The 18,211-nt window shown below is 52.9% G+C and overlaps 1 protein-coding gene across 2 annotated transcripts in view; it reads left to right on the top strand.

Annotated features, from left to right (window-relative positions):
* Positions 1 to 1,246: 1,246 nt before the first annotated feature.
* Ctbp2 (C-terminal binding protein 2) overlaps positions 1,247 to 18,211 on the top strand; it is a 134,440-nt gene continuing 117,475 nt past the window's right edge. Inside the window, exons 1-2 of one of the 2 annotated variants that reach the window (XM_046448708.2) lie at positions 1,247 to 1,460; positions 1,743 to 1,946. The gene's annotated coding sequence lies outside the window, so the exon portion shown is untranslated. Of the gene's footprint in view, positions 1,461 to 1,742; positions 1,947 to 2,090; positions 2,417 to 18,211 lie in introns of those variants that run through there. The other variant, XM_046448709.2, reaches the window with a different exon arrangement.

Below are 18,211 nucleotides of genomic sequence, written 5' to 3'. Positions count from 1 at the left end.
ACCACGCGCTTCGTTTCACTCGTCCAAGGAATGGCCGTCCCCGACTTCAAAGGCCAGACCTCAGACTCCTCCCCGCGCCTTTCCTGCTCAACGTCTCAATCCAGCTCCTAACATCTCAATACGGGTTTTAAACAAATCAAGTCAAGGGCTCTGTGCAGCCCCCACAGGGGTTCTTGGACGACGCGCTGAGAACTCAGGGGATCATATCAGAGTTTGGGGGGCCCTGGGGCGCAGGAAAAAGAGCCTCCCCATTCCGCACCGCTGGCTCCCTTCCGGAGACGGAGCTCGGATGTTGCAGGTCACGGGCATGGAATCCAGTCCAGGTGCTGTCTGGCCGAGAGCGGCCGCTGGGCCCAGATCCGTATTTGGTGTCCAGATTCCAACAGCAGGACGTCAGGACGGCGTGGGCTTGGGGTAGCGAAAGAGCGCCGCGCAAGCCCAGGACCCCGACCCCTGGACCCTGGGCAGCAGCGCGCATCGGTCCCTTGAGGCCTCGGGATCCCATTCAAGGCAAGGCTTTAAAAATAGCTCCGGCGAGATCCAGGCAACAGGAAGGAACATTTTTTTTTTTAATGTGTAAAAATGTTTTGCTTCTTGTGGAGAACACACCGTTGCAAGTTCCAGCACATGGGGCCCTATCCCCGCGCACCCACAGCCTTCGCCGCCTCTCTGGCACGGCCTCCGGAATCTGGATTTGGGGAGCGCAAGTGCCCCCTGTGGCCGGCCCTCGTCTGACCCCGCGGGCCTGAGAAGGCAGAAACCGCCGGCGCGGGGCCCAGGAGGAAGTTGGAATCGCCGGGCGGGGACAGGGGCAGGTCCGCTCCGGGGGCCTGGAGGGGGCCCTACAGGTCCGGGCCATCCCGGAGATCTGCTCCGAGGCCCTCCCGGACTCGCGTCCTCCCACGTGGCCGACAGCCTGGGGCCCCACGTGGAACGGAAGGAGAAGGAAGGAGGGAGAGGGGAGCCCGGACTCCAGGCCGCAGTCCCTGGACCCCCGCCCCTGCCCCTGCGGCCCCGAGCCTCCCTAGAACCTTGCGGGGGTGGGGGTCAGGCCGGGGAGTGCCCGCCGCGCCAGTGTGCACTTTCGCGCAGCCACTAATCCCCCGAGAGAGCCGATTTGTAGTGAGGAGTATCTGTAGGGGGCGAGACCGGCCCATGTGGGGTTGTGTCATTGGTTTGCAAAGAGAGACCCCGCCTTTGCCCAAAAAAAAAAAAAAAAAAAAAAAAAGCGAGGAGTGAGCGAGCGGCGACCCTCACCTCGCCTCCCGCCTCGCTCTTGCGCAGCCAGCAGGCTTCGGGAGACGCGGTCGGAGCCGCTTCTTTCCCTTTCCTTTTCTCTCGGCTTTCCTCCTCCTTTCCCGGAGGAGAAAACAAATAAAGAAGAGCAAATAGCCGGGAGGCGCTCTGCATCCAGGACGTTCCCTCCCCCGATCCAAGTTGGAATCAGCATCCTCTTGGGGGTGAGCGCGGCGCGGGGCGGGCGCCGGCCGGGGACCCCCAGTGCAGCCCCCGCCCGGCGGGCGGGCTGGCGGGAGGACGCGCGGCCCGGACTAGGGGTGGGGGTGATCGGGAGCCGGGTGGGCGGAGGAAGGGGGTGGGGTGGGTGGGGAAGTAGGAAGAGGCTTGGCTGCGAGGGGAGGAGGAGGAAGGGAAGGGAGGGGTAGGGCGGGAGGGGGAGGGGCGGGGAGCTGGAGAGATTAAGTTTTTGTGTGTGTGTCCCTGTGTGCGTGTGTCATTTTAAGGTGGCTCGGGAGCGGCCCAGAGGAGCCGGAGGCGGCCCGAGGAGCGAGGGACGGAGCCGGGAGCCATGCCGCGCTGAGGGGGGGCAGCACAGCCACCGCCACCGCCACCGCCGCCGGGTGGGGTGGGAGGGGCGGGAGCGCCGCCGCCGCCGCCGCCTCCCGGGTGGGCGCCCTTCGCGGTGGACGCCGGCGGCCCTGGACGAGGTAAGGAGGACCGGGGGAGGGGGGAGGGCTGGGGCCGCCGCCGCCCCCGCCTCACCTGCGGCCGCGGGCTGGGGGCGCCGTGCCCGCGCCTCACTGCGCCACTCCTGGAAGAAGAGGAGGAGGAGGAGGGCGAAGGACACCGAGCCGGCTTCCGAGGACATCTTTGGTCCGCGACCCCGGCCCGGTGTTTCTCCTCGGCGCCCGGGGGTGGATGCCGGCCCGGGGTCCCCGCCTGTCGTCCCCCCGCCACCGATTGCGCCCGCTGGTCGCGTTTGCGCCAGGATTTTTGTTGTGATGAGAGTTGATGAATGCGAAGTAGGCGGTCACCTTCCTTCCCATCAGGATTGGAAAAAAAAAAAAAAAAAAAGGAAAGAAAAACCCGGAGCGCAGCGGCGTCCGGAGGGCAGCGGCGGCGGCGGCGTCTCGGCGACGGTTTCCTAGGCACCCCCGGCTCCTGCCCCCCGAGCCCGGTGGGTGCGCGTGCGGGGGCCGCTGGCGACCCGGGCGGAGCGCGCGGCGCGCCGCGGGGACAATACGGCCGGATCCCTGGGGACCAGGAGTCCGAGCACGCCGGGGTGCGGCGGGCCTTGCGCCTGCGAGGCGAGTGGGGGGGGCAGAGGTGGGGGTCTGCGGGGAAGTCGGGGCGCGCGCGACTCAGGCCCCTGGGGGCGCGGCCCCTGCCTGCCCGGGATCCCGCGCGGCGCCCAGAGAGCGCAAGTGAAAGACCGGGAAGGAGACGAAGTGGAACCCTTTTGTTTTGCCAGCCCGGCATTGTTGGCTCCTTCGGGCAGCCGGGCCACATCTGCCGCCGCCGCCGCAGCCGCAGCCGCCGCCACTGCCGCGCAGGGCTCGGCCCGCCAAAGTCGCGGCGGGGCGGGGGGCCTGGGCGGGCCGGGCGGGGGCCGGGCGGGCTGGGCATTTCCTCTGCCCGGCCGCGCTCCCGCGGGCACCACTTCCTTCTCGCCACCCGCCGCCGGGAGCCCGGCCCGCCCGCCTCCCTCACCTCCCCCGCCCGGGCCGCACTTTTCGGGTGGGGCGAATCAAAAAGAAAAAGTTTCGCAGGAGGGGCTGGCTGGGGCGCGCCCTGGGCGGCGGGGACTCAGCGCCGCGCAGGGACAACCGGGCCGCGGCGGTCGCCTCCTTTTCCTCGTCCTCCGCGGTGCCGGACGGCCCCGCGCGGCCAAGGGGAAGCGCCTTTCTTTCTCTTCCCGGCTCTCTCCCCAGTGCCCGGGGCGAGTTGGGCAGTGGAGCGCCGGAACCGAGGCGCGCCCAGGCCTTTCTCCTACGGGAGGCCCAGCGGCGTGGCGGGTCGCCTGCAGCCCACGCTGCGCCCTGGGGCTGGGAGGCCGCGGGCCCAAGAGCTCAGCGCGGTCACCGCGGGCCGCGCCGAGACACTCGCGCGCGCACACTCCCTCCAGTGGCTTGCTTTCCGCCGGCGACGATGGTCGCGGACCCGGAGAGCGTGCGCGCGCGAATGTTTGTGGTTATCCGTCCCACCCCCGTACTTTTCCGGAGGCGGCCCAAACAGCAGTTGGCTCCTGGGGACCCCACGTTTAGGATTCTATAAGGGAGAAGAGGAATTTTTTTTTTTTTTTTCGTAGAAATTTCCGCTTGCCTGCGCGCTCGTGGTGGAGGCTGCTGGCAGTGGCCTACGTCGCCACGCCGGGCTCCCTTTCCCTACGCCGGGTAAACAGATCTTTATATTTCCCCATTTTTTCTTTAAAGATTGGAGATCGGGTTAAGTTCTTAGAGAGTCAGATGCGAGTGGCTTGAAGGGTAGACAAGAGAATTCTATAAATATGCATTGGGAATTTAAAATGCTAAATGCCTTATTTGCAATTCTGTTGGATATTCTAGAGACTGGTATATTTTTATCTGATATGGATAATTTTGAGGGGACGTTATATTTGAGGGAACGTTATGTTTGAGGGAAGTTTACAAAGTGATTTCTTTCTGCCTTCTAAACTTTGACGAAATACATCCACTATCGAACCACTCTCAAAGAAAATATTCTTTCTCTACTGGGGTTCAAGGACAGTTTTAAAAGTACCCAGTATTTGGCCCCTAAGATTGGTTTGCTGCCTGCGGTTCTCAAAAGTAAAACTAGTTTTCATCCACTTCGGAGAATTCTACTGTTTTGAAATCTTAATAAATAAAGTATTTTACATTTCGAAGTAATGGGACTTTAAAGGATCTTGTGTTTATAATCACTTGATTTCAAAGAGTACTTCTTACAGCAATTACAAAGTAATATTTAAAATGCTAATTCAACATTTTCAGTCAGTAGCTTTAATATTGAAACAAGGTTTCTTTTTATTTTTCTAAGTAGCAGGGACTGTATCTTAAAGTTGAAACACTGAATATCCTTTTGTCTGGCTCTGACACTCTCCTGGAAAAACCCCCAGTGCCCTTTTTATTGCCCCCCAAAGAAAAGTTAATGAGATGCTAGGTTTGAAGCAAGAAGGAGGCCCTCCCTCCTGCAAAATATGCTTACAGTTGCCATCGAAGTTCGCCGTGAATGCACTTGCCTTTAATGAAACCAGTTTAATCGTTCACACTTGATCAAGTATAACATGACCAAACAAAGGAAATAAGCCAGCATATTTCTGTAGAGCACTGAAGGGTTTAGTGTAAGTGTTGATGTTGGGTCACCCCTCCCCCACCCTGCCCCAGAGGGTCGAAGGCAAAGGGATTTATGGCGTTGATTGGTTTTCTGTGCCCCAGGGGTAGGGAACCCCAGTTCTGTCCCTGTGGAAAGCAGTGATTAGAGGGAATTAGGGTTTGGCGCTTGTTTTGAACCTGACAAGGTGCTTTTTGGTTTCTTTTCCTGCTTGGGAAGATACTTAACTTGGGATATGTTCCACCCTCCCCCCTTTAATGGTACCTTAATAAGGCAGAGGGGAAGGTGGTGTGCTCTGCAGACTGAGCTTGGCCTCCTGAGTTATTTACGATTTCATTTGGGATCTTTGAAACTAACCCTTGAATGGGTGCTCTCTTGGGGGATGGGCAGAGTAACTTAGCTGTGATTGGGGGGAAAAAAAAAAAAAACTTTTGTCTAGGCAGGAGTTGCAGTTTATGTGCAATATTTAGTCATTGTCTTATGAAGAAATGTTAGCAAAGTATGTCTTCTTTAAAGTTAAGAAAGTAAAAAGTTTTGCTACTTAAAAACAAACACTAACTGCCATTGTAAAAACACACCACCGGTGACATATTTTGGCCTTTTAAGACTCAGGCACACCTGTTCCTGTCCCACTGAGTTGAGTTTGCTTTCCCTGGCATTGTTAATCTGGCCCCACACACAAGATGAAACAGTAGAACTTGCTAGCTGAATAATTATTAACTAGTTCATCAGTTGCCTTTTCAGGGAATAATCAATAACTTCACTCTTGACTTTAAAAACTCCAAACAGAAATGTTATTCCTAAGGCTGGAAAGTGTTTTAAAGAGATATTAAGTAAAACAAATAGCAACAACAAACAAAACTGCAAAGCCAACCTGCAACTTTTCCGGTCTTGAAGCTGGTGAGTGGACTGGGTATCCACTGAAGGAGAAGTGGACTGGATTTAAGAATGAGAACAGCGTGGGGAACTGTTAACATACTAGGAGAAAGGGAGCTCAGGGTGGTTCATGTTATTTGAAATTCTTGAGATTCACTTATTATAGAGGAAAAGGACAGCTCTCAGGGAGGGGTCCTGCTGAGATTCAGCACAGGAATGCCATTTGCCAACCGATCACCAACATCATGAATCATTTTTGAAGGCAAAGTTATACCCTTTGCACCTAATGCTTTCCCTAAATGGAAAAATTTTTAAAGAGTTTACAGCAGCAATAGAACGGTGGCCCCAGTTGTCATTTTTTACCACTGTCATTTCAATATAGAGAGGCTGTCATCATAATGTATGAGAGTGCAACCTGGGTCCCTCTGTTAATAGTCTTTCCATCAGTGAAAAGCAGCAGCCAAGTGTCCCAGGTCCCTGATACCAGCCACAAATAGGTATTCATGAAGCACATGGTTGGAAAGGGAAATTTATCCACTGGGCAGGGCACAACTCAGGTAATATTTCTAAGTCTGAGTGATCATTCCATTACAGAGTGTGGAACACAATTTTGTAGTAATTAAAAAATGGGAGCACAGTTTCATCCTTTACAAAGAAGTCCTTGTCCTTAACAGAAGTGACCCTATTTGGTGAAATGTCAGGGTATCTTATTCCCCAAGAATCTTCCCTGAGAATTGCTAACTCAGGAATGCTTGTGAAGATGCGGCCTAGTGAAAAGTTTTGGTAGGCACTTCAGTGCTGGATGATGAACTCTCCCAGGCTGCTGCCTGGGAAGGTATCAGGTTTCCCCTTTACAGCTGGTAAGCCTATCCTAATTTTCGGGGCTGCAAATTAAAGTTACAGCACCCCTGGAAAAAAAAAAGGTGAAATGCAAGGCTTCTCCCTATGCCTGTCTTTTGAAGTTAATTTTTATTCAAGTCTGGGTTTGATAGACTGTGTATCAAAGACTTCTGAAAGGATCTCCTTATCTCCAGGTTTGGAAAATTATATTTCATAATTGCTCAAAACTTCAGAAACACTTTTAAGGTATTCAGTGGTTCTTTTGATCGTGATTTAATGGAAAGCATCCAAAAGCCATCAATGTGATTCTAAAGATATTCACAAATTAATGTTTCGGCATAATCCAGAGTTTGCTTTTAGCTGTCAGTATTAATGTTTAAGGCCTAAATTATGGCTGCACTTGGGCATTCAGAACTTTGCCTGTGAAAAGAAGGGCTTTGCACATTGTGTAAAAAAGGGGGATTCACAAATGAATACAGAATGTACAATGGAGATCGAGCCGGGCCATTGTTTGTGTGGAATGTTGACAATGAGAGCCAAGGGGCAGTTGTGCCTCCATTCTCACTGCTGGAGAACAGAACCCCGGGAGCTACAGGCAGGGTGGGAACCAGCCTGGCATTCATCTGCTTTGGCCGGGCATGGAAATTTGGACTGCCTCCTTTCCAGAGTTTTTCTTAGAAGGTGGTCTTTCTGGACTGCTAAGGAATGTGTGCTTCCTCTTTTCAGTAATCTGGTTTGTTGCTGTTGCTTGTTTGGCTTTTTGTTTGTTTGCTTTTTGAGGAAAGATTCCAAAAGCAAATAGTACTGTTCTTCCCGGAAAGTGGGGAAAATCAAACTTTTTTCCCCTAGAAATTTGAGTGACAAAGTAATATTCAGCACCCAAAACTGAGGCATCTCATGTCCCAGGAAGAAGGTGTGTTTATTTTTATTTTTTCTCACTTTGAAGTAGTGCTGTTTGCAGTGTCAGGGAAAGTGTCCTGGACACGTCCTGCCTGCTGCCCTTTCTAAAACTCCTTTATCTCTCTTCTCCACTCAAAGCCCTCTCACTTCCACCAGGAGAACCTAGGGCCAGCAGGAGCCAACCAAGGGTCCCACCCAGATGATATGCATGCCTACCACCTTCTCTTCACCCCCCACCCTAAGCGAGATTGGCCTAGATAGCTGAACATTCTTGAGACCATCACCTCTTCTGCTGTTCAGCCACATACATTAGCTTAGAACTGTGGGGGCCAGTGGCAGTTTCTCATGTACCTACCCTAGCCCATGCACCTCATTATCTAACAGTCCTTTAGTGAATGTTTTAGAAATGGTCTGCTTTAGTTGTTTACCTAATAGATGATTGCCTAAAATGGGCTCAATAGCCACAAAAATTGTGTTAAAAACAGTTGAGTTCTTATTACTGGGGCAAGTGGTGATTTTGGTTTTATGGGGAATTGTGACTTGTGTCCTATGTAATATTACCCAAAGGTGATTTGGTGTTTAGAGGATGTTAACCCTGAATAGCTGCTGTTTCCTGAGCTGGTGGTCAGGCTTGCTTTGGGATCTGTTGGCCTCTGAGTCCAGAAAAGTCCTGGGGGCTGGGGAGGGCATTGCTTTTCAACCATTGTGGTTCTAAAAAATCCTTCCCATTGTAAGTAAAATGCAGAGAGAAAGCCATGTTTCTTTAAGTCATTCATTTCTACTCCATTCAAAATCAGCCCTCTAATAGCAGAAATGTGCTCCTTGCATTAAGACCAATCCTTGATTATGATTTAAGAACTGTTGCCCCACTTAAAGGCCCTCCAGTGGGAAATGGTGACCCTCTGTGTCTCCTCCCAAAGTGCTTGGGAGAACCATTGGAAAGACTGTGGACATAGATGGGCACGGGGGTCTTTCCCCAGTGCCAGGCACCTAATTGCAGCTGTGCTGCCAACCATGCCTGAAATCTGGCCTCCTGCAGTCTGTCCCAGCCCAGGACAAACAAAAACTTCATTATTGGAGGCACGGAATCCCAGGAAGTTTCTCTGGAAGGAACCCAGGAAGTTTTCTCTGGAAGGAACCATAGACCTAAATCAGAGGTCAACTTCTCTGCTTAATGGGATATTTTTTCCCCATTATGGCAGTTTTAAAGTCTCACCTCAGTGTTGAGGCTAGCCAGGAGTTGTTGGAAGGGGCCTGAATCAAACCAGGAAGTGACAGTATTGTACCTGCTCCAGATGTGTGTGTGTGTTGGGGGAGGTGAGGAGGGGGATGGGAGGGGAGAAGCTTGAGGCTGCTGAGCTGCCAGAGTTCTTTGTTGGAGGGGGTGAGGTGTGCACCTTTTAAAGGAACTCTTAGCTGTGGCTGTATTCTCTTGCTGACTGGTGGTCTCAGTGTGATCTGAGGGGAACTGCGAACTGCTTATCCTCTTATTCAGGCCCAAGTGGGCCAGAGGAAGAGTGGGACAGTGCCCACTCATTCATTTGGGTTCTGGATGTCCTATACTGTTGCGGTAAGCTCCCGCAGAAGTAAGGCCAAAGCAACCATCAGGCAGGGTCTGAGAAAGCTCTGAAAACCACCTTCCGGGAACAGTTGAGGGTGCGATTCAAACTGGAGTAGACCCCTGGCCTCTGCCGGGCAACAATTCCCCTGGCTTAGCCACGTGGCCTGGCTTTGCTCTGAGGAACAGTACTGGTGACACAAGGGAGGCCTAGCCGGTGGAGCTGCCAGGCCAGACAGGCTGCGTGGGCTCCTCCCAGAACTGGCAAAGCTTGGCTGACCGCTGGGGTTCTGTGTGGACCAAGGCTTTCCAAACAAGGGAGACCCGGATGGAGGCCCAAGCTTGGGGACACCTACCTGCCTAGGAGGACAGGCCACATTTTCTTCTCAGTGCGGGTGACAAATAACATTGAAAGTTCCCCTCTGCCTTCTCTAGATGTTGAGAGGTCTTCAAGTGAGGCTCAAACGCCCAGGGCACGTGGGTGAATTGGAGTCCCCTACCTATGTTCCTTCGTGGCTCAGCGGCTTTCGGGTTATAGGGGAGAGGTCATTTCGGGAGAGCGATGGGTAGTGTATTTTACTGGACAGACAGATATCAATATGCACATAGGTGCCCACAAGTAAAAATCTGGGAAGGGTTTTGATCTTAAAAACATTTCACGGCCATTAATCCTCCTGCGAGCTGGGTAAATAAAGTAATCCGTGTTTTTAATGCGAGGAAGAAATACTGAAAGAGGCTGGTTTCCGTCTTGTTTCAGTGGCGCCCAGTTTGGAGGGCCTGGGACCGCGGGAACCCCTGGGTCCCGCCCAGACTGACTCCGGGGCGACGCTGCGTGTCCCACGCGACCTTCCGAAGTGGGGGCGCCGAGGGCTGAGGGCCTCGGTGAAGGCCACCGCACAGCTGGCCGCGCCGCACTTGGAGGGGGCGGGGTCTGGCCGAGGTTCCCGGGCTGCGCCTCCGCCGCGCTCCCCGGACCTGCCGGGAGCTCGGGCCTCCAGCGAGCACGGCCTCCTGCGTCGGGGCATCTGGGGCCGGGGTTCCGCGACACCGGGCCGCAGGTGGGACGTCTCCGGGGCCCGCGCACCTGGCGGCTCAGCCAGCCCTTCCGGGCCGGAGCACCTGGAGGCCCCGCCCCCGCAGGCCCGGTACCTGGCGGGCGCGCCCCGCCCCCTCCGCGGGCGGCGGTACCTGACACCCCCGGAAACGCCCCTCCGCTGCGGTCGCCTTTTCACGTGTAAATCGAAATCGCTTCCCGCCGCGGGGAAGTCATTGAGAGGGGGTGGAAATGGTCCCTGCCCCTGCGCTCATTTCCTCCTGCCTCCCGCAGGCCTTTGTGCAGGGCTGGGATCCCGGGCGGTGGGGGTCGGGATCGACGCCGCCCCACACCAGCGGGGGCCCCTGGGCGGGGATTGGCGCCGCGGGACGTTCAAGTGGCCCGGGTACCCAGGACTGAGCCTCACCAGAGCCAGGTACCTGGCAGGACCCTGCTCGGGCCATCCCCGCTCCAGTGATGGTGGCCTCCGATGCCCCAGACCTGTAGTCTTGGTGTCCCTGGCGCCTCTAGTGGACTTTTGCGGAGGTTCATTGATTGACTGAGCGATCGCGACCAATTGCAAGCAAACGGTAAACAGCGGCATCTTTAAGACCCGGCGGATTTGTATCCCGTGGTTTGGGCAGTGTCTGGAGTCGCAGTTCTCGATTCTGAGTATTTTACTTGTACTACAAAATAGCGCCGTGGTGCGGGAAACTGTGCCTGCTGCTGTAGCAGGTTTATTTGCAGGAAGCTGTACTGTTATTTTGCATGTGTCACTCGGGCAGCTCTTCAATACTTGGAGCCTCGGGACTCTTGCGACTCGAGGTTGCCCAAGCACTAAGTGGTGAGGCCTGCACAATGCAGGCCTTTTCATTTAGCCAGCATCTCCTTGGAGGAATTTCTGTTTGCCTTTCTATCCTTTGCAGACTTTATTTGGTGGCCCAGGTTAGGTTCCCTGCCGGCATTTAAATACGTTCACCAACTTTTGCTGAAGTAACATTGTTGCGGGCAGCCATTGGGCGCTTACTTGGTATCAGTGCTTAGCTTGCTACGTAATTGGTGTGTACTGTGGAGTTTGAGGTTCACAAGAGTGACGCCAGACATCCGGAGGCACTTTCAGGTGACTGTCCAGGACCCACCCCACTAAAAGTGGCTGAGCTGGGATTTGAACAGGGTTGTTGGAAGAGGGTGGGAGAGAGTTGGCAGGATTCCCTGGTGGGAGAACTGTGGGTTCTGGAGCCTTCTTCTGGGCTCTTTGCCCCCTCTCACCCACTGGATCCAAGTAGAGGGAGAGGTGAGGAGGGTTGGGCTGGGTTGAGCACCTAGCAGGCATGTTTTCGCAGGATTGAAATTCTCATCTCAGAAGCAAATATCTTTCTCCTGATTTTTTTTTCTTTTTCTTTTTTTTCTCCCCAGAGCACATGGAGCTATAAGTTCAGCTAGTTTTCTGATTAGGTCTGTTTGTTAGAATATCACGGTCTAATGCCACGGAGGGCTTTCTAGATTGTTTCCAGGCCAGTTTTAGATTCACTGTACTTTGGGGATGAATGTTCAGAACACCAAGGCTTGTGAACGGGACCCTCTGCCGGGCATGGTAGGCAGAGTCCTCACTGGCTTTGTGGGGAGAATTCTCTGGATTCTCACTGTCCCGCCAGTCAAGACTCCCAGCCTCAGCCATATTCTCACTGTCCCGCCAGTCAAGACTCCCAGCCTCAGCCATATTCTCACTTCTGTTCTTTTGACTCCAGGCAGTAGAAGTGATAGTCACTACTTAACTGATGAAGAGACTGAGGGTCAAGAGGTTAGGTAAGTGAGGGAGCCAGAAGTGAGCTAGTTACAGCCCTGACTGGCTCTGGTTTTTCCTGTCTTTGATTGAGGCTTCTTTTTACTTTTTAACTGAGACTTGGGGTGTTTGGGGGTGACTGATTAGACGTCTTACAGTCTTTCTCCCTTGCCCTCCATCTGGTTGTGTCTAAGGTAATACTCCACCTCCCACCCCCAACACACACACACACACACACACACACACACACACACCCCACCTGGGATTATGTAGATAGTATGGGTCATCTGGATTTAGTGGTCAAGTATCCTGGTATCCTTTTCTGTAGATCAGACTCCGATTTCTGTGTTTGAGGTTTGGGCTGGTGTGATGTCTTCTCAAAGTGAGCCCTGCCTTTGGGGTGTGCCCCTCCAAAGGAAGGGGCTAGAATGGGATATCCCCCGCCTCCACTCTGGCTGCTTCTCACTTTCAACTGGATTCATTGTGCACATGTTAAAGTGAGATCTGGTTTCTGCATTCATGGGGGAATGTAGGGGAAGAAATCGGGAAGCTGGGTAGGATTTCTCCCGTTGGGATATTCTGTCTGCACCACTCCTATCAAAACCAGTGAGAAACTTGTCTGAGGGGGCCGCTTCCTTCTGGTTGCTGCCCTGAGTTTGTGTCCCAGGAGCCTTAGAGAGGAATTCGAATGAATTCTTTGGAACAAAAGGGACAGGCTTTTTTTTTTTTTTTTTTTTTTCAAACAGGCTATCTGATCTGAAGGGCACAGCACAAAATTGGGTGTGTCCTGAGATCCAGAGCCCAGCCTGGCCAGAAAGTCTGGAGCAGGCAGGTGGTGCTGGAGCTCTTGACCTTGGCTTCCCCTAGAGGCGAGGTCCTCCTGCCGTGGAGATTTTCCTGAAAAACAGGCTTTAATTATAAGACTATCTTCCTGCTTCGCAGCCCTCCTTCCTTTCAGGAACACGTGTGGGCTTGTGACTCTGCCATCTAGCTGGGGCCTGGGCCCCAGGGAGGCTGGGGGACAGAGTGAGGCCCTCCCTGTTTCAGGTCAACAGAGGGAATCGCGGGGAGGTGTCTCTTGACAAATTAGTCATGTTAGCCCCGGTGTCCTGGCCTGGCTCCAGCTTGGGTAATGATTATATTCTATTTTAAGTCCCCCTGCAGTTTTCAAACAGGTCTCCATTCCGCTTCACTCCACACGGAAAGGGTGGTGTGTGGGTGGGCTGCTGCGGGGCCAGGATCAGCTCTGGGCTGGCTTCATCCCCTCAGACTCAAGGGTGGGGCTGCTCCTCGGGCTGTTGTGCCTGAGGTGGACCCGGCCGAGTGGCTGGTCTGGTAGGCAGTTGAGGTCAGAATGCTCAGATGGCACTTGTGAGTTTTCTCAGCCTTTGCAGGCCCACCACTGTGCGCAGCTTCCTAAAGGAGCCAGGGTGTGGGCGGTCTCAGAACTGTGCTTAGGTGGGTCTGGGGTATGGGAGGTATGTCTTGTTTCAGAAAAGCCACGAGCTTGGTATCACCAATTTCCTCCATCAAAACACAGGACGGGAGCAGGGGATTTACCCAGCACAGGGGCCATGACTTTCTGGGCACTTTGTACTCTCCCTCCTGGGGACGGCACTGGGGACAGCACTGGGGACAGCAGGGAGGCTCCCTGGGTCTGGGTGGGTAGCACAGGGTGAGGAGTGAGCTGGGTGGTCACTGGTGGCAGGCGGGCTGGCTGGGCCCTGTCTGGAGGGGCAGACCTGCAGTTCAGGGTGTTTTTATCCTTTGCAATGAAGGATAGATGGATGACTCTTATGGGGCCTGGTGAGCTGTTTTGTTGTTGATGTTGTTTGTTTTTTGGAGGGGGTCACAATGAAAAGTATTTGGAGGTAGGCAATCTGGGTAAAGAGTAAACAACAACAAAAACCTGGAATGTGCAGGGCACCTGGGTAGGGAAGGGCAGTGGGTGGGGAGACTACAGATAGGCTACAGATTTACCTATAGTCTACAGGGAGATGCACAGGGAGACTACAGTGATAGACTACAGATCACTCAGGAGGTTGTTTTTAGTCTATGGAATGTCACTTTGTATTCGTGTACTCCAAGAAATGCCCAGTAAAATATTTACTTTTCTATTTAGATCTATTTTCCCTTCCCAGAGAAGGAATAAACAAGTTGTCTTGCCTGTTGGACTGTCTTGCCTGTTGGACGGCCAGGATGGGGGTGTGGGTCTGCCCCGGCTGCCCTCCACGGTGGAGCCTGCTGAGAAGGACAGCTCGGGTTTTAGTTCTCTACCCCTGAGGCTCAGCACCCACTTTAGAGCAAGCGAGCCAGGGTGCAGGTGGGAACGTGGCCACATTTGCAGAGGCACCAGTGACTCTGCCTGCCCCTTCCCTTCGTGGATTTGTCTCCGTAATTCCTCCAGGTCCCTAGGCGGTAGGAGGGTCTGCACCCTGGTCAGGGCAGTCGATTGCTTCCTGGACTCTTGTTAGGTTTGTCTTCCTGGCACGGGGTGGGTGTTGTGTGCTTTGGTAACTGGCCCAGGTCCAGCTGGGTGGCAGATTTGCTGTGGGTGTTTGAGCCCTTTCCTGACCCTGGCCCTGACAATGGGGTGGTAATCCATCATCTCCTCCCAGGGTACCCATTCACTCACAGATGCTGACCGAGCCACCCACAAAGGGCCACAAACAGGATGGATGTGCTCCGTGCCTCGCTAAGAGGCACTGGGGATTGAATCCAGGGCCCGCTAGCACCAAGCTGCATCCCTAGCCCTTCTTATTATTTTTAAATTTTGAGACAGAGCCTCAATGAGTTGCCTCAAACAGGCAATTCTCCTTCCTAGATCAACCTCCCGGGTAGCTGGGATTCCAAGCGGGAGCTACCAACGGGAGATGCTCTCTCCCCTGGGTGGTGTTGCTGTGCTAAGCAGCATGGTGGGCTCCAGGTATGAGTTGTAAGTGTGGGTGAGTGTGAATTGGTGAGAGAGGGCATGTGTAGACAGATGTCTGTTGGACTGATCCCGTCACAGGGGGCTGGTCATTGGACCAGTAGTTTCTTGGGTTCAATTTAAAGTTTCGAGATTGGGAAAGCAAGAGGGTCCTTGAAAATGCCCTTGGGAGGCAACAGTTACTGGAAGCCAGGGCATCCCAGCAGGCCATGCGTTGGGGCCAGAAGGCCGCCACGTATTCCCAGCTGCGAATCATGGAAGTGTACAGTGCATAAGAAGCTGATTTACCTGAGAGGTGCTCACATTAGCTAATTGTTACAATCATTGGGGTGGTGACAGTGGTAGGAATAAGGGCAGCCCAGTCCTTGTGGTGGTGTTCATGGACTTGAATGACACTTCCCTTTCACCTCTGCCTTGTGAGAGCTGCACTTGACATTCCAGTTCTACCTCCATCTAGAACCTCGGGTTCAGAAATCTTTAACACACAGTTAAAATTAGGGTCCTCAGGAGCTTGGGGAAGGCCCTTGGGAGGGATCGGAAGGGTTCCAGCCCATGCCCTGCCCAACCCTTTCCAGCCCCAGAATTTGGTGGTAACAGGCCGGCTGCGGGCTTGGTGGTTTTCACAGGAGAGACCACACAGTCCCCAGGGAGGACCTGTGCCTGGGTGTTTTGAGAGAGGCCCTCATGCAGAGGGATCCCTGGGGCACTCTAGCCAGGAGTCTGTCTCCTGGGCCCATTGGGTCCTTTTGGAGAGCCCCTAACATCTGCATTTTAGCAAACTCCCCCAGGCTGCTCTTAATGCAGCTCTTAGGATGGCCTAGACTGCCTCTAAAGACTCCCAAACAGCCCACATCCTGGGCCTCCTGAAGGAACACTTGGCATACAAAATGTTTGAAAGGAAATTTTATAGAACTTGAATAACCACCCCCAAATAAATGCACAGATTTGAAAATTGAAATGCATGTTTCTGCCCTACGCCTAATTTGGTGTAGGAGGGATCCCCGCCTCCATAAACCTCACCACACTTTCCCAGAGGACTTTTGCTGTCTGTCTGACACTTGGGGAGCGGGTTCCACATGCAGATGCACGTGGACATTTAACTGTGTCTCCTGACCAGTGAGCGTGTTTATTGAGATGAGGCAGAGTGGAACAGCACAGCACACCAGCTAGAAAAGAAATGGTTTTTACAAATTGTATTTTTGTAAAATCTGAACCACTTAGTGAAGTAACACTATGAAAATTTCTCAAGTCAGAGATAGGCACACGGAGTTCAGGGCAGATAAAATCGACCTTTGGGGGCTCAGCTGAGGCTCCTACCTGTGCCAATTGCATTTTTTTTATTGTGATGCCAGTGTTCTGAGACATTTGGGGATGACACTCTGGAACATTTCCTGGCAAAGGCTTTTCATCTTCTTTGGAGAATTTTTAATTGGGCTTCGGTGAGGCCAACAGGTTACCTCTCTTTTTGTTTGCAGAAGTTCTTTGTCATACATTAACATCACTACTATGGGACAGTAATGCACTGTGGTTATTTCCCACCTGAGGAATTGGCAGAGCCGCGTGGATGGCCTCTGGTTCAGGAAGGGTGGAGCAAGATCCAGATGGTCGCTTCTCCACCTGTGCCAGGCCAGCCACAGGCAGCCGTGTTCAGACCCCCTGATTCTAGAGAGGAGTGTGAATTTGAAGGCCAGAAGCAGGACAGGAGGAAAACCATCCAGTTTAAGAGCTAGCACCTTCCATGGGAGCCCAGAGTGAAGGGGTGAACTTGATAGGTATCCGCAGGTGTCTTCAGAAAAGGGGGGGGCGTAAGGGGCCTCCATTTATCCCTTATACGAGGTTTGTAACTGAGGTCTTAGGCAGAAGGGACTAACTCTTGGTTTGGGTAACTGCTTCCTGGGGGAAGTTTGAGGTATCACCGTGGGAGCATATAACAGCCCTGGCCTGAACTCTGGTTACCTGGCTAAGTAGCACGGACTAGGTGTCCTGGTTACCTATGAAAAGGCAAGGGGTTTGTCAGATTGAATATGAGAAATAGTAGGCTTGGGGGCCCAAACATCTTCTTTTGGGGCTCCTTTTGGACTTTGGTGGCTAACCAAGCAATGACTTTAAGATTTATGGTGTTTATGAAAAGTAGCATACCTATCTGTTTCCATATAGACATCTTAATAGAGATTAAGTACAAAATAAAGCAGAATGCCTGAATGGAGATATTCCCATAAGCAATATCGGAGTGTTAGGCAGTGTAATTATGTTTTGTACACTTCCCAATTAAGCAGTTATGCATTAGTAGGAAAACTACCTTTAAGAGATTTAGAAAAGCTTTATAATTTAGTAAATCAAACAAATAGTTGTGCAGTATTAGGCATTGGGTTTATACATGTTATATGATAAGGTAACTCAATTTGGATTGATTGCTGGAAACTTATGCAGTGACATTGTGTTGGAATTTGCTGCTTCTGAAAATTGCCCGTAAGGAAGATCTGCTTTGAATAGAATGGAGTTCCTACTGGGTGCTGACTTGGAATGGGGCCCCTGCTGTAGCCAGAGGTGGTGGCCAGCCCAGGGCTGTAGGGAGGAACAGTGAGTTCACTCTGAATTCACAGCAGTCATGGGGGAATATATTGGGTAGGAAAGTGCCTGGGGTGGGTCATTCCCAGGCCTGGGGTAAGGGCGGGGACCCACTGGAAGAGCTGAGGAGGTCCCTGGTGCTCCTCTGAAGTGTGGTGTGTAAGCACACAGCCTCAGGACATGCACTTGTTCTACCAGGTTGTCCAATGACTAGCTGGGAGCCCTGGGCAAATGACTCCCAGGGCATGGAGAAGGTTAAATGAGTTTTGCTAGGGCTTGTGATCCCAAATGTGGGGATCTTTGTGAAGTCAAGAGTGGGGAGTAGGCTGCTTTATCTCTTTGTGAAGTCAAGAGTGGGGAGTAGGCTGCTGGCAGAGCATCCGATGGCCTCTGACTTAGCTGCAAACTCAGAAGTTGACTTGTCTGCAAACTCAGAAGTTTCTATCTCCAGAGTGACATTTAACATTTAAATTAGGGCCGCGCCTGGAAGAGCTGGAGGCACAGTTGGAAGCATCTAGAATCCCAAGGGTAGGCAGCTGCTGCCCTCAGCTGCAGCATTCACTGGGGTGGAAGAAGGTATGAGGTCCTGGAGACCATGAGGGTGAGGGTAGGGGTGTCCTGAGTAGGCTGCCTCACCTAGTCCTGAAATGTTTGCCTCTGGTGCCACGGTTGGATGGCCTGAATCATCCAGGCACAGAATTCTAGAATATTCAAGCTGGAGGTCTTTGCAGATTTTATTGGTGTTTGGCAAGGTCCTTGGTATCCTTATTGGATACAGGCTATAACAGCTTCTAGGGGAACTGCTATGTGCCAGGCACTGTCCTGGGCCTTTTAAACTACCTCTCATCTGACAAATGATGACCCTGAGAGCCAGAGAGGTGTGATAGGAGGCCTGCTCCAGGGTACAGGATAAGTGATCTGGTGGCCCCAACTCATCTTGATGAGGCTCAAGCTTCTGTCTCATTCTGGGATCCCTGGGCATGATCCCCCTGTGTCCTGCCAAGAGTAGGGCTGTGTCCTGCCAAGAGTAGGGCTGAAAGCTATGTTGTCACTGTCACTTTGGCCTTCCCCACATAGGACATCTACAGGGGGCACAGGGTGGCAGTGAACCTCTCTAGTAGAAGGAATCGCCAGGGTCTTGTCCTGGCTCTGCCCTTA

Source organism: Marmota monax, unplaced genomic scaffold (genome assembly GCF_021218885.2).
Source record: "Marmota monax isolate L192 unplaced genomic scaffold, Marmota_monax_Labrador192_F-V1.1 WCK01_AAM20220418_F8-fsc00076, whole genome shotgun sequence".
NCBI classification, from domain to species: domain Eukaryota; kingdom Metazoa; phylum Chordata; class Mammalia; order Rodentia; family Sciuridae; genus Marmota; species Marmota monax.
Note: the sequence above shows the minus strand (reverse complement) of the source record. Positions and strands in the feature narration are given on the sequence as shown.